Here is a 12,919-nt window from a genome sequence, read left to right as displayed (position 1 = left end):
CGGGTGCTGTCATGGGCTCTGAGAAATCCCCTTAATGGTAAGTAACTATGTCTTTCTCCATGACAGCACCACAAATTAAATTACAGAGAATTGAATCTTAGGGAGGGACCACTGCCTGCAGAACCCTTCTCACGGTCAGATGAGGCTAGATCAAGCTAATAATGCTTGAAAAAGGTAGAAGGTGATGACCAAGTGGCAGCCTTACAGATCTGATATCTTGGACCTTTCTGCCCAGGAGGTTGCCACTGCTCTTGTGGAATGAGCTCTCAGACCCTCCGGGCGACATTCCCAAGAGCGGAGTAGGCCAACGATATTGCATCTTTTATCCATCTCGCCAAGGTACTTTTGGAGGCCTTGAGTCCCTTTCTAGGCCCCTGAAAGCATAAAAATAGAGATCCATCCTTCCTACACCCCTGGGCAAACTCTAGGTACTGAACCAAACATCTAAAGTGGAATTTTTCTTCCATATCTCTGAGGTTAGAAAAAAAGGAAGGATTACCTCTTGGGACCTGTGGAACCGAGATGCTACCTTGGCAAGTAAGCAGGGTCAGGTTTTAAAATAACTATCATCTAGGATCTTAGTGAAGTGAGGGCCTGCAGATAAGGCCTGTATGTCGCTTACTCTCTGGGCTGATGTTAGAGCCACTAGAATGACCATTTTAAGGGACAGAACCTTGAAAGGGACCGAATCCAGAGGTTCAAAGGGAGGATCTGTTATCGCCGATAGGACTAAATTTAGATCCCATGTGTTAATTTCTGGCTGATAATGGGCCTAGATCTTGAAGAGGCTCTAATAAATCGCACTACCCATGGATTGCCTGCATGTCTTGATTATATAATGTCCCTAGAGCTGCTACCTAAACTTTTAAGTTGCTGTTTGCCAGGCCTCGCTCCAACCCCTTTTGCAGAAATTCCAGGGCTGCCGTAATTGGAACTCCATCCTGGATTCTCACTCCTGAGGTGGATAAGAATTTCCTCCAGGTTTTACTATAAGCTCTAGTGGTGACAGTTTTCCTACTCTTGAGCAGGTGGAGACCAAGTTTGGTGAAAAACACCATCCCTCAACAGCACCCTTTCAAATTCCATGCTGTTAAATGGAGGTTCGCTGCCTAAGGGTGAAACACCGATCCCTGAGAAAGAAGGTCTGGAATTTTCGGTGATAGACATCATCCTCAGCCAGGAGAACCAAGTTTTTCTTGGCCAAAAGGGGGCTATCGATATTATTCTCTCGCTGTCCTCCCTGATCTTCCTTAGTACCGCAGGGATGAGAACGATCGGGGAAAAGGCGTAGGCCAGGATCTGATTCCATGGGATCATAAAGGCGTCTAAAGCCTGAGGGTTCCCTCTGGGATCTAGGGAGCAAAAGGAGTCTACCTTTTTGTTGCTATTGGCAAAAAGATCTGTGACCGGGAAACACCACATTTCCACAATCTTTTTGAAAACATACTCCTTCAATGCCCACTTGCCTTGTCTCAACTGAGTGAGGCTCAAAAAGTCTGCCCTGTGATTCACTATCACCCAAATGTGTAGTGCTGACAGGGATACGAGATTGCTTTCCGCCAACCTGAAAAGATGAGATGTTGTGTTCATCAGGGCCTGTGACCTGGTTCCCCCCTGATGGTTTAGATAGGATACCACCACCTAACTGTCTGAAAATATTCGTACATGAAGACCTCGCAGGGTATCCAGGAATTCTAACAGGGCATAACTCACAGCCAGTAGCTCCTTTTGGTTTGAGGATACCTCAAGCTCCTGCCCTCCCAGATTCCCTGAGTAACCTTGTTGCCCAGGTGAGCCCCGCATCCAGTGGAGCTTGCATCCGTGGTAACTACTTGGGACCCCTTGGTTAGATTGCTGGTATTTTCCCACCAACTCAGAGAAAGAATAGTAGCCGAAGACATGAGACATGCGCCCTTGCAAGTGACCTTTTAGTGAGATTTGTTATTTTTTTAAATCTCCCACTGGAGTGTATTTGAGCCCAATGGACTGCTGGCATACAAGCGGTAAGGGAACCAAGCAGGGACATGGCATGGGTGGGTTTTGTGAGGCTCTCAATACCTGATCTATAATCTTCCCCCTTTTCTCTACTGGGAGGCGGCACTCTTGCTTCTGGGAGTCCAGTATCAGTCCAAGGAACTCTTGTACAGTCTTTGGCTCGAGCCTTAATTTTTTTAGGTTTAAAAGCCAGCCCAGGTCTACTAAGGTAGTCATTACTCTATCTAGCTGTTCTCTGCAAAGAAGTGCCGAGTCGCCTATTACCAGAAAGTCATCCAAATAAGGGACGATCAAAACGTCCGGTTCGCTCAGGTGCGCCATAGCTTCCGCCACTAATTTGGTAAACACCCAAGGGGCTATCGAAAAACCGAAGGGAAGGGCCTTGTATTGTAAAAATTTATTTCCCCTTTTATGGAAACCACTACCCTGAGGAACCTCTGAGAGTCTTTGTGTATAGGGACATGATAACATGCATCGCTGAGATCCAGAACTGTCATGAAGCAATTGGGAAACAATTTTCTTAAGTTTATAATTGTCCGGTATTACCCATCTGTTTACCAGGAACAACGGGGCGTAGAATCCCTCCCCTTCTTTCTCGAGGAGGAACCTCCTGGAAAAAGGCTTTGCTCACTAGGTCCAAAACCTCGCACTCCAGGGCCTCTTTTCCTCCCGAGAGGATCGTAGGGGAGTCATGACAAAGTTCTGGGGAGGGAGTTAATGGATGTCTATCTGCAGGCCTGCCTTGACAAAATTTAATATCCAGGGACTGTTTGAATTTTTTTTCCAGGGCAGAAGAAAACGGGATAGTCTGCTTCCCACAAGGGAAAGACTGTCACTTTGAGGGCTTCCTATCACGAGAGAAACTTCCAAAGAGGAATCTCTTGTCTTTCTTCCTCCCTTCATTCCATCTACTATACTTTTTCAGGTGCCTCCTCTGGAAGAATTTCCTACTCCGAAAGGACGGTTTGAAAGTGGGAGTGGCCAGATTAGGGAACCTTTTTTCTTATACCCTGCCTTCTGGAGGATGTCATCCAACGCTTCTCCAAAACTCTCTTGCACTTCATTCATGGGCACCCCATCCCGGGGCCGTTTCTCTAGCTGATTCACCCAGATCATAAGGGATCTAGAGGCACAGGTTGCTACCTTCTTATCTAATGAGTCTTTTAAGGTTCCCATGTCCTCAAAGGGGAGGGCAAATTTCTTAGAGGCCTTTGCTACCGCAACATCTAATTTAGGGGCTTTATCCCAGGATGTCAATGCTGTATCCTTGAAGGGATATTTCCTTTTTAGGGATGGAACTGAAGAATTTTTCCTATCCGGTCTCTTCCACTCTTTTTTGATCAGGGCCTGTATATTTTCATTCAGGGGAAACGATCTCCACTTTTTCTGGGCCAATCCCCCAAACATTATGTCCTGCACCGTTGTTTTTGGGGCGACAGTCTATTACCCCCAAAGTGGATCTCAAAGCCTTAACCAGGCTTTCTACCTCCTCTAGAGAAAACCAGTGGCGCCCCCCTACTTCGTCGTCTGAGGATGAGCAAGAGTCTTATAAATCCGAGTATTTTTCCTCGGAGCTATATGACTCAGACTGAAGGGCTTGGCGGCTTTCTGCTCTCTGACCTTATCCCCCTACTTGAGGGATCTAAATGTACTTTCGACCTCCAATTTAATTACCGAACTTAGCTCTGAGGCGAAGTTTGGGGTCTCTTCACACACAACACTTGCTCTATGCAGGATTGGTAGAGTCTCTTATCCCGGGTGACTGGTAACTCTTTGCTACACATGGGGCAACTTCTTTGTTTGTTTCTTTTCTTCCCTGAATAATGAAAGAGAAAAAAGGTGACACCAATTACATGGTGAACTTTCACTAAGATCACTCACCAATCGGACGCAGCCGCAGGTATCGGTTCTGGAGGAGGAACAGGGTCCAGTAAGGGGCTTATTGAGGATGGAGACTTGTCCATTGTGCCAGATCTCCTGCTGTGCTGAATAGAATGGCTGCTGGAACATCCGCTCTGCTTGCCTGCAGAATCATGCCTCTTAGGATGCCATTTCTGTTGTCTCTGGCGCTGCTGCTGTGGTGGTGGCTGCTGCGGTTCGCTGTCCTCCATCATGCCGGGGACCACTTGTTAAAGGGAGCGTCTCCACGCTTTACCCCTTTTTAAAATATCCGCCCAGTGTCCTCAGTCCTACTTCCCGTCTACGCTAGAAGTACCTCCTCTTCACATGACCTCCCCGGCCACGTCATCAGGGGGCGCTTCGGAGTGTTCGCCGGCCGGAAACCCTGCACCTGGAATCTGGTGCGGCGGCTGCGTTCGCCCTGCTCAACCTGCAAGACCAATCGGTCCCAGCAGTGGAGGTTCAGGGCAACGCAGCAGCCACGGCAGGGGCCTCCCCACTGTCTTGACTGTACTGGCGGGGCCTGAACCATCTTCACCCCAATCTTCATTCCAGGTACACCGAACTGAAGGTTCTCCATCAGGGAAAGGAAATCAACTGATGCGAGGGAGAGGTACCGCACTTTTATCTGTAGGTTTCGTGTTGCTGAAGGGCAGATCCCCTCTCTCCGTGGTGCTGTCATGGGGGAAAGAGAAATATTGATACATAAAAACACATTATTTTGTTCCCTAAGGGTGTGTGCACACACTGTGGATTCTGCTGCGGTTCCGCAGCGGCTTTGGCCGCTGCGGATCCGCAGCAGTTTTTGCTGCGGTGTACAGTACCATAATATCCTATGGATATTAAAAACCGCAGTGCAGACGGTGCGGATTTTTCCGCGCGGTTTTCCTGCGGTTTCTAAACCGCAGAAAGAATTGACATGTCTATTCTTTCTGCGGATTCCGCTGTGGTTTGCCATCTCCTCCATTGTGGAGATGAAAAACTGCAGGGCAAAACCGCAGGCTAATCCACAGGTCTTTTGACCTGCAGATTTACCTGCGGATTTTACAAAATCCGCGCGGCCAAATCCGCACCCCAATCCGCAGCGTGTGCACATACCCTAAGGGTGTGTGCACACGTTGCGGATTCTGCTGTGGATTTGGCCCTACAATACCTTTTAAGGCAATGCAAAATGAAAAACGCAGTGCCCACGCGGATTTGCTGCGGTTTTAAATCCGCAGCAAACTTGTCACTTCTTTGTGCGGATTCCGCAGCGGTTTGGCACCTGCTCCATGACAGGTGTCAAACTGCAGCGGAAATCCGCAGGCTAATCGGCAGGTCTTTTAACCTGCGGATTTAGACATATTCGCATGGAAAGTTCCGCAGCAGAATCTGCAAAGTGTGCACACACCCTTAGGCTATGTTCACATGTTGCGTTTTTTTTTCTGCAGACAAAACCTGCTCTCTTGGAAGTAAAGAAGTGACTTACAAAAAAGATTTTGCTGCGTTTTTATCAGATACATTTGTCTGTTGTGCATGTTTATCAAGTTTAGTGCATAAAAAAATTTGATGCTTTTGCACCAAAAACGCAGCAAAATCTTATACCTGCTTTTTTTGCTACATGCTGCAGATTGCAAAAACGCAGCAGTTTTCCAATTTAATCAGGGAAAAATGAAAAAACTGTGTGCACATGAGATTTCTGAAATATCATGGCTTTTGCTGGGACTGGAAACCGCAGCTTAAAATTTGCATAAAGCAGCAAAAAAAAGAACTGCAGCAAAAACACAATGTGTGAACAAAGCCTAAATGTATTAATTGAGCAAAAGGAATAAAACACAAAATGTTTTCATCGCCGTAGTGCCTCAGAATTTGACGTAAAAACAAATCGGCAAAGTTGCTTCCGTTTTAAATCCTTCCCGAAAGAAGAAAATGGAACCAATTATTTGTATGCACCCCAAAAAGATGCCAATAGAAAATACAACTTGTCCCGCAAAAGAAAACCCTCATATGGATCAATGGAAAAATAAATATGCATTTAAGGCTTTCAAAAAAGGTTAAAAAGGGGACAAGATCTGGTTCTTATAGCAAAATACTAGTGAAGAGTCCAATTCATCCTATAAGGGTGCGCGGCAGCCACGGATTGACAGATGTACGGATGAGGGAAGCGCACAATCTATTGGACTCCTTGTTTTACAGTGGACCCCTACTGGCCAGAAACTGTGAAGATAAAAGGGAACCTGTCACCAGTCTTATACCTATAGACCTTGCCCCATCATCCCGAAGCATAGTCCAATGAAAAATATATAGGTTGCCGCGCTCAGTAGCAAATTGCAGTGTCGCTGCTGCAAGTGAAACAATATGCCTAAACCCAGAAGCCAGCAATACATGTGGATTGCTCTGCTGTATGCCAGACTGCAGCGTTAGCTGTGGAAAATAAGTGAAACTTTCCCAAAGTTCCTGGTGGAAGCACTTACATTGGCAGGCTGAAGAACGCAGAATGAAGTCCTTCCTAAGTAGTCAAACGTCGACGGAGTTTCTCAGCACAATCTCCAGTGCAGAGTCTGCTGCTAGGGAGCGTCCTCCCGTTTATGCAAAACCCCTGTGGGAAATGCTGAGAGGCACAGTGGTTAGCCTCGGCCGATGGCGCCGCTGTGGGATAGCGTGTTGAGCGCGGGGCGTGGCTAAGCGGTGACGTCACCTGTCTGTGAATGATGGACATGTAAGTGCCAATCCCGACGCGTTTCGAGGGAAACGTCCCTCTTAAGGTATGGCTCCTGCACTGCCGCTACTCATTTATATTTGTGCACGCCTTGCCTACCGCTCAGTGTGAATGCGATTGGCAGAATATATTGATGTAAATCTCCACTTAGGAAATCGTGACAATCCAACCCCAAAAAAACATTCCTATAACTCTCCATCATAAAATGTGTAACCCCAATAAAAACTAAATGAGAAAACCTTTATCTAATCACATATTTATTGCCAGCTGGAGTCTTAATGTTCCACATGTGTTATGTTACCCTATTTAAAATTAAAATTTTGAAAAATTAATTAAAACATTTTTTTTTTAAAATGTAAAAATACCAATATGGGTATAAAATGGAAACAATTATTTAAAAAAATATTTTTATTTAATACTAAATAAAAAATATATGTAAAAAATCCATTTCCCTACCCCTCTCTCTAGATTTGAGAAATAAATCAGCAGTTAATTTTGAAACTCCATCAAAGGGCATACAGTTCTATCTAATAATTTAACCCCTTAGGGCTAAACTATCCAATGTGAAAATCCATTTTGAGTCAATACGTGACATGCTCTTTAAATAATCACCTCCCCTTGGGTTTCTCTGGACAATTCAGATTCCACAAAATGATATACCCACAACTGACCGCCCATGTTTATCAGAAAAATGTCGTGATAGGGGGTGTCCGAAAAATCCCTTTGAGATATTATCCAAATGTACTTTAATTCTAAGTCGTCTTTTTAAAGTTTGTCGCATGGACACCTGACCGTATAAATGATCCCCGTAGAATCAAAAGAGATATTATCTTTAATGCAAAACTCTAGTCTTATCAGCATTCCAAAATGATACACAAGTATGTCTTGTGCATTTGGTACGTATGCAACAAGGACAATTCCCACAGTGAGTGAAACCACCACCCATAGGGTGTCGGTTATCTTTCACTCAGGGGTTACAAATATCTAGTCCCATTTTAATAGTGGGGGTTAAAATATTCCCAAGATTTTTTACTTTTTTGTAGACAAATCTGGAATTTGCAGGTAGTAATTCCCCCACAATTTTGTCCTTTTGTAGAATAGACCAGTATTTTTGAATTATTTTAGAAAATCTCTTGTGATTTGCATGATATTGGGTGATCAAAGAAATTTTACCAATTTCCTGTGCCAGAGAAAGTGAATTGCACACTGATTTAGCTCCATGAATCAAATTGCTCCTTGATATAATTTTAGCATCCTGGCTTGCTTGCTTGCTCCAGGGATGATGAATTATACCCCCTCTCTACAAATTGTTTTTGCAAATACTGGGATTCTGTATCATAATCACTGTCCTTGGTGCAATTACGTCTGACGCGTATGAACTGGCTCTTTGGAATGTTCAAGAGCCATGAGGGAAGATAACAACTATCCATATGGATGTAACTATTGCAATCTACCTCCTTGTGATGACATTTAGTAGAAATGGTGTTATTTTCAACATAAATATTTAAGTCCAAAAAGTTTACATCCGTTTTACTAATAGCGGAGGTAATCGCCAAATCATACGCATTGTCATTTAAACCCCCCAAAACATTTTTTAGATTCATTTAAGTCCCCTCCCATATGAAAAAGACATCATCGATGAAACAACGCCACATAATCAGGCCCTTTCATAATTGACCATCAGGAAAAATGTATGACTCCTCCCACTGCCATACATATAGATTCTCATAGCTCGGGGCAAACTTCGTCCCCATAGCAGTTCCCCAGATTTGTAAATAAAATTGTGTGCAATATACAAAATAATTATGTTGGAGGATGAACTTCATGCTTTCTATGATGTAAGTTTGAGTGGGATTGTAAATACTTAATTTATTTAAAAAATACTCAGCGGATTCACAACCTTTTTCCTGATTGATAACTGTATACAGGGACTTAATATCTAAAGTCCCCAATATATAATTATCAGTCCATCTGATGGTTTCCAAGATCCTAATCGTTTCTCTGGTATCTTTGAGATATGCTGGAAGTGTTGTGACACATTTCTGTAGACATGTATCCACATATTCAGATAACTTTGCCTTTAGGCAGTTAATACCCGATATGATTGGTCACCCTGGTAGGCATTTTGAATCCTTATGTATTTTGGGGATGTGATAGAATATTGCCAAGCTTGGTGTTTTATTATAAATAAAATGAAACTCCTTATTTAAAATACCCAATGATTTCCCTTTCAGAGCTAAAAGGTTACGTTTTTTTACAAAACAGGTAGTGGGATCACCCAATAATTTTCTGTATGTAATATCATTTAGGAGTCCATTGGATTCCTCATGATACTTATTGTGGTCCATAATCACTATGCTTCCACCTTTGTCAGCACTACGGACAAAAATATCATTATCTTGAAGAGCAATTAGGGTCCTTTTCTCCTCTCTGGTAAGATTGTGTGGGCTGTATTTAGAATTTCCTCCTTTTAAAGCATGAAAATGCGGTTCCTAGAACCCCTTTATGCCCTGATAGGTGCCCCTCCCTACCCATCTGGTCGATGGGTAGGCAGGGTATGGCATACGTACGAAAGGCAAAGGTATGGCATACGTATGGCCGGCACACAGACTGATGAACCCAGTGTCAGACAGCAGATTGTCCTTATGAGAAAACATTAGTGATGCAGGATATAACAAGGGTCCGCACGTCTCTACATGTTCTGGTAACTTACAGTCGTACACATTACAGTTATTGGGAGTCGGCGATGTCCGAGGTGACCTCTCTCCAAGGCGTCCAATATGTGTGGCATCATCTCGGTTTGGTTATGTCCTTGATCTTCATGTTCTTCGTCTTTGGGATGTCTCTGGTTGAACAGATTAGACAATTGGAACAACCGGTATTTTGGTAACGACACAAGGAACTATTCCCATAGTGTAATATTAGTGACTCATTTCAATTTCGCACTGGAGCTTCACGATAAACACTTTCCCAGATACAGGAACATTTAACCAGATCACATCTAAACCCTAGTCATCAGTGATCGGCTTACAAGAAGTTCTGTATTCGATCACTAAGCGCCCAGGTCAGTGAATAAAAAAAAAGAGAATTACTAGTTCAGCATTTAAAGCCATTTAATAATTACTGTAGTGTTCGGTTTAAAGGTGTCAGGGTCTCTTTAAATAGAATTTTTCCCCCATATTTCGATGCCAATAAATAACAATGGAGTTTCCAAAGTTTATAAAACTGTCATCCTTGAGAAATAATAGATCCATATGTGTTATCAGCCCATGTGTGTTTGTTTAGGTTCTTACTCACGGACAGCAAGCGGCCATTTTGAGAAATCGCATCAATTTCACGCAGTCATTAAGCTTTAATTATGTAAAACTCTGAGCATGTCTCCACTAACGAGCTGTAATATATAAATGTCACCGCAAACAATTAACACTGATTAAAAGTTTATTTTTATAAGAATAAAATCCAGAAATTGCAGTAAGCCAAATCACAAGGCATCCTGTGACGGCAAAGGCATCTGAAGACAAATCAAATAATAATCTCTATATATAATTGTCTTATCATGTCAGTCTGTAACCGAAATCGCGGGTGGCTGATTGGTCGCGGCCGCCAGGTCCCCGCCAGGCAGCAACCAATCAGCGACAGGCGCAGCTGTTTGTAATGGTAAGCTGCGCCTGGCTGCTGATTGGTCGCGGCCTGGCGGCAGCGACCAATCAGCAGCCAGGCGCAGCTTACCATTACAAACAGCTGCGCCTGTCGCTGATTGGTTGCTGCCTGGCGGGGACCTGGCGGCAGCGACCAATCAGTGGCAGGTGCAGTCGGGCGCAGCACTCAATTGGGCGCAGGCCTTAATCTGTAAAAAAGAGAATTAAAATTTAAAAAAAAGTTTATTCTCACCTTCTGACGGCCTCCTGTCTTCTTTCCATGCGCCCGGCCTCGCGTTCCCAGTAATGCTTTGCGGCTTAGGCCGCTGATGACGTCACTCTCGCGAGAGCGAGAAAGAAGACCGACGTCACTCTCGCGAGAGCGAGAGAGACGGCCGACGTCATCAGCGGTCTAAGCTGCAAAGCATTACTGGGAACACGAGGCCGGAAGCGTGGAAAGAAGACAGGAGGCCGTCGGAAGGTGAGAATAACTTTTTTTATTTTTTAATATTTTTTTACATGCTAGAGGGCCGCAGCAGTGATTGGTCGCGGACAGAAAGCCGCGACGCTGATTGGTCGCGGCTACACGGAAAGGAGGGTGAGGGGAACATGCATACCAGGATTAGGGGGTGAGGGGACCATGCACACCAGGATTGGGGGGGTGAGGGGACCATGCACACCAGGAAAGGGGGGTGAGGGGACCATGCATACCAGGAAAGGGGGGTGAGGGGACCATGCATACCAGGAAAGGGGGGTGAGGGGACCATGCATACCAGGAAAGGGGTGTGAGGGGACCATGCATACCAGGAAAGGGGGGTGAGGGGACCATGCATACCAGGATTGGGGGGTGAGGGGACCATGCATACCAGGATTGGGGGGTGAGGGGACCATGCATACCAGGATTGGGGGGTGAGGGGACCATGCATACCAGGAAAGAGGGGTGAGGGGACCATGCATACCAGGAAAGGGGGGTGATGGGACCATGCATACCAGGATTGGGGGGTGATGGTGAGCATACATACCAGGACTGGGGTGTGAGAGGACCATGCATACCAGCAAAGGGGGGTGAGGGGGACCATGCATACCAGGATTGGGGGGTGAGAGGACCATGCATACCAGGACTGGGGGGTGAGGGGAACATGCATACCCCGAAAGGGGGGTAAGAGGACCATGCATACCAGGATTGGGGGGTGAGGGGACCATGCATATCAGGAAAGGGGGGTGAGGGGACCATGCATATCAGGAAAGGGGGGTGAGGGGACCATGCATATCAGGAAAGGGGGATGAGGGGACCATGCATACCAGGATAGGGGGGTGTGGAGACCATGCATACCAGGAAAGGGTGGTGAGTATATCATGCCTACCAGGATTGGGGGGGTGAGGGGACCATGCATACCAGGAAAGGGGGGTGACGATGAGCATACATACCAGGATTGGGGTGTGAGAGGACCATGCATAACAGCAAAGGGGTGTGAGAGGACCATGCATACCAGCAAAGGGGGGTGAGGGGACCATGCATACCAGGAGTGGGGGGTGAGGGGACCATGCACACCAGGAGTGGGGGGGGGGTGAGAGGACCATGCATACCAAGACTGGGGGGTGAGGGGACCATGCATACCCCGAAAGAGGGATGAGAGGACCATGCATACCAGGATTGGGGGGTGAGGGGACCACGCATACCCCGAAAGGGGAGTAAGAGGACCATGCATAGCAGGAAAGAGAGGTGAGGACCATGCATACCAGGATTGGGGGGTGAGAGGACCATGCATTCCAGGATTGGGGGGTCAGGGGACCATGCATACCAGGATAGGGAGTTGAGGGGTAGCATGCATATCAGGATTGGGGGTGAGAGAACCATACATATCAGGATTGGGGGGTTCATTATTGCATTATTATTAAATCTTCAAAAATAAACTGCATACATATTCTAGAATCCCCGATGCGTTAGAATCGGGCCACCATCTAGTAAACAAATAAAATGCTCCTAGCAGCTAGGCTCGGTCTGCAATGTACCCCCATGTAATGTATGTGAGGGCTCAGCGCTGCTCACATGGATATGGAGAACGGCAGTCACAAACGGATACGAGCTAGGAGTCTGATCACTGGGGGGCTCCACCGATCTGGTATCCCCCACCTAAATGAATTTGGTGTCGCGCATGCACAACGCAGCTCCATTGAAAGTCAGTCATATTGACCTCAAGCTGATTGGTTGCTTAGCTGCATGGTGCATGTGCAACACCAAATGGATAGGTGAAGGTTACCGCAATCAGACACTTGACAAAGACTGAGCGATTGTGGGAAAATGGCCTGTAGCTAACCACTTTCCTTTCCTACTGATCCAAAGCATGCTGCACTTTCTCGAGATACTAAAATAATCCATATCAAACTCACACGAGGGAATAAAGCGTTACCAGCACAGCATGATTACAGGAAAGACCAGCATGAGCAAGACTAACACCTGGCACGTTCCTAATAAGGGGCCTGAGAGGTGGAGCATGACCAAAGTATTGTTTCTTTGGTACTCTTTAAATCTCTAGGTCGTGCACTGCCCTACACCCAGGATAACACTGTGCACAGCTCAGCCTAATGTCGTCACCCTGGACCGTCGGCCCAACGTCACCATCCTGGACCTTCAGCCCAACGTCACCATCCTGGACCTTCAGCCCAATGTCTCCAAGGACCCTCAGCC

This window comes from Dendrobates tinctorius, unplaced genomic scaffold (genome assembly GCF_039654945.1).
Source record: "Dendrobates tinctorius isolate UK_male_01 unplaced genomic scaffold, ASM3965494v1 ptg000009l, whole genome shotgun sequence".
Lineage (NCBI taxonomy): Eukaryota > Metazoa > Chordata > Amphibia > Anura > Dendrobatidae > Dendrobates > Dendrobates tinctorius.
This window is presented reverse-complemented; position numbering follows the sequence as displayed.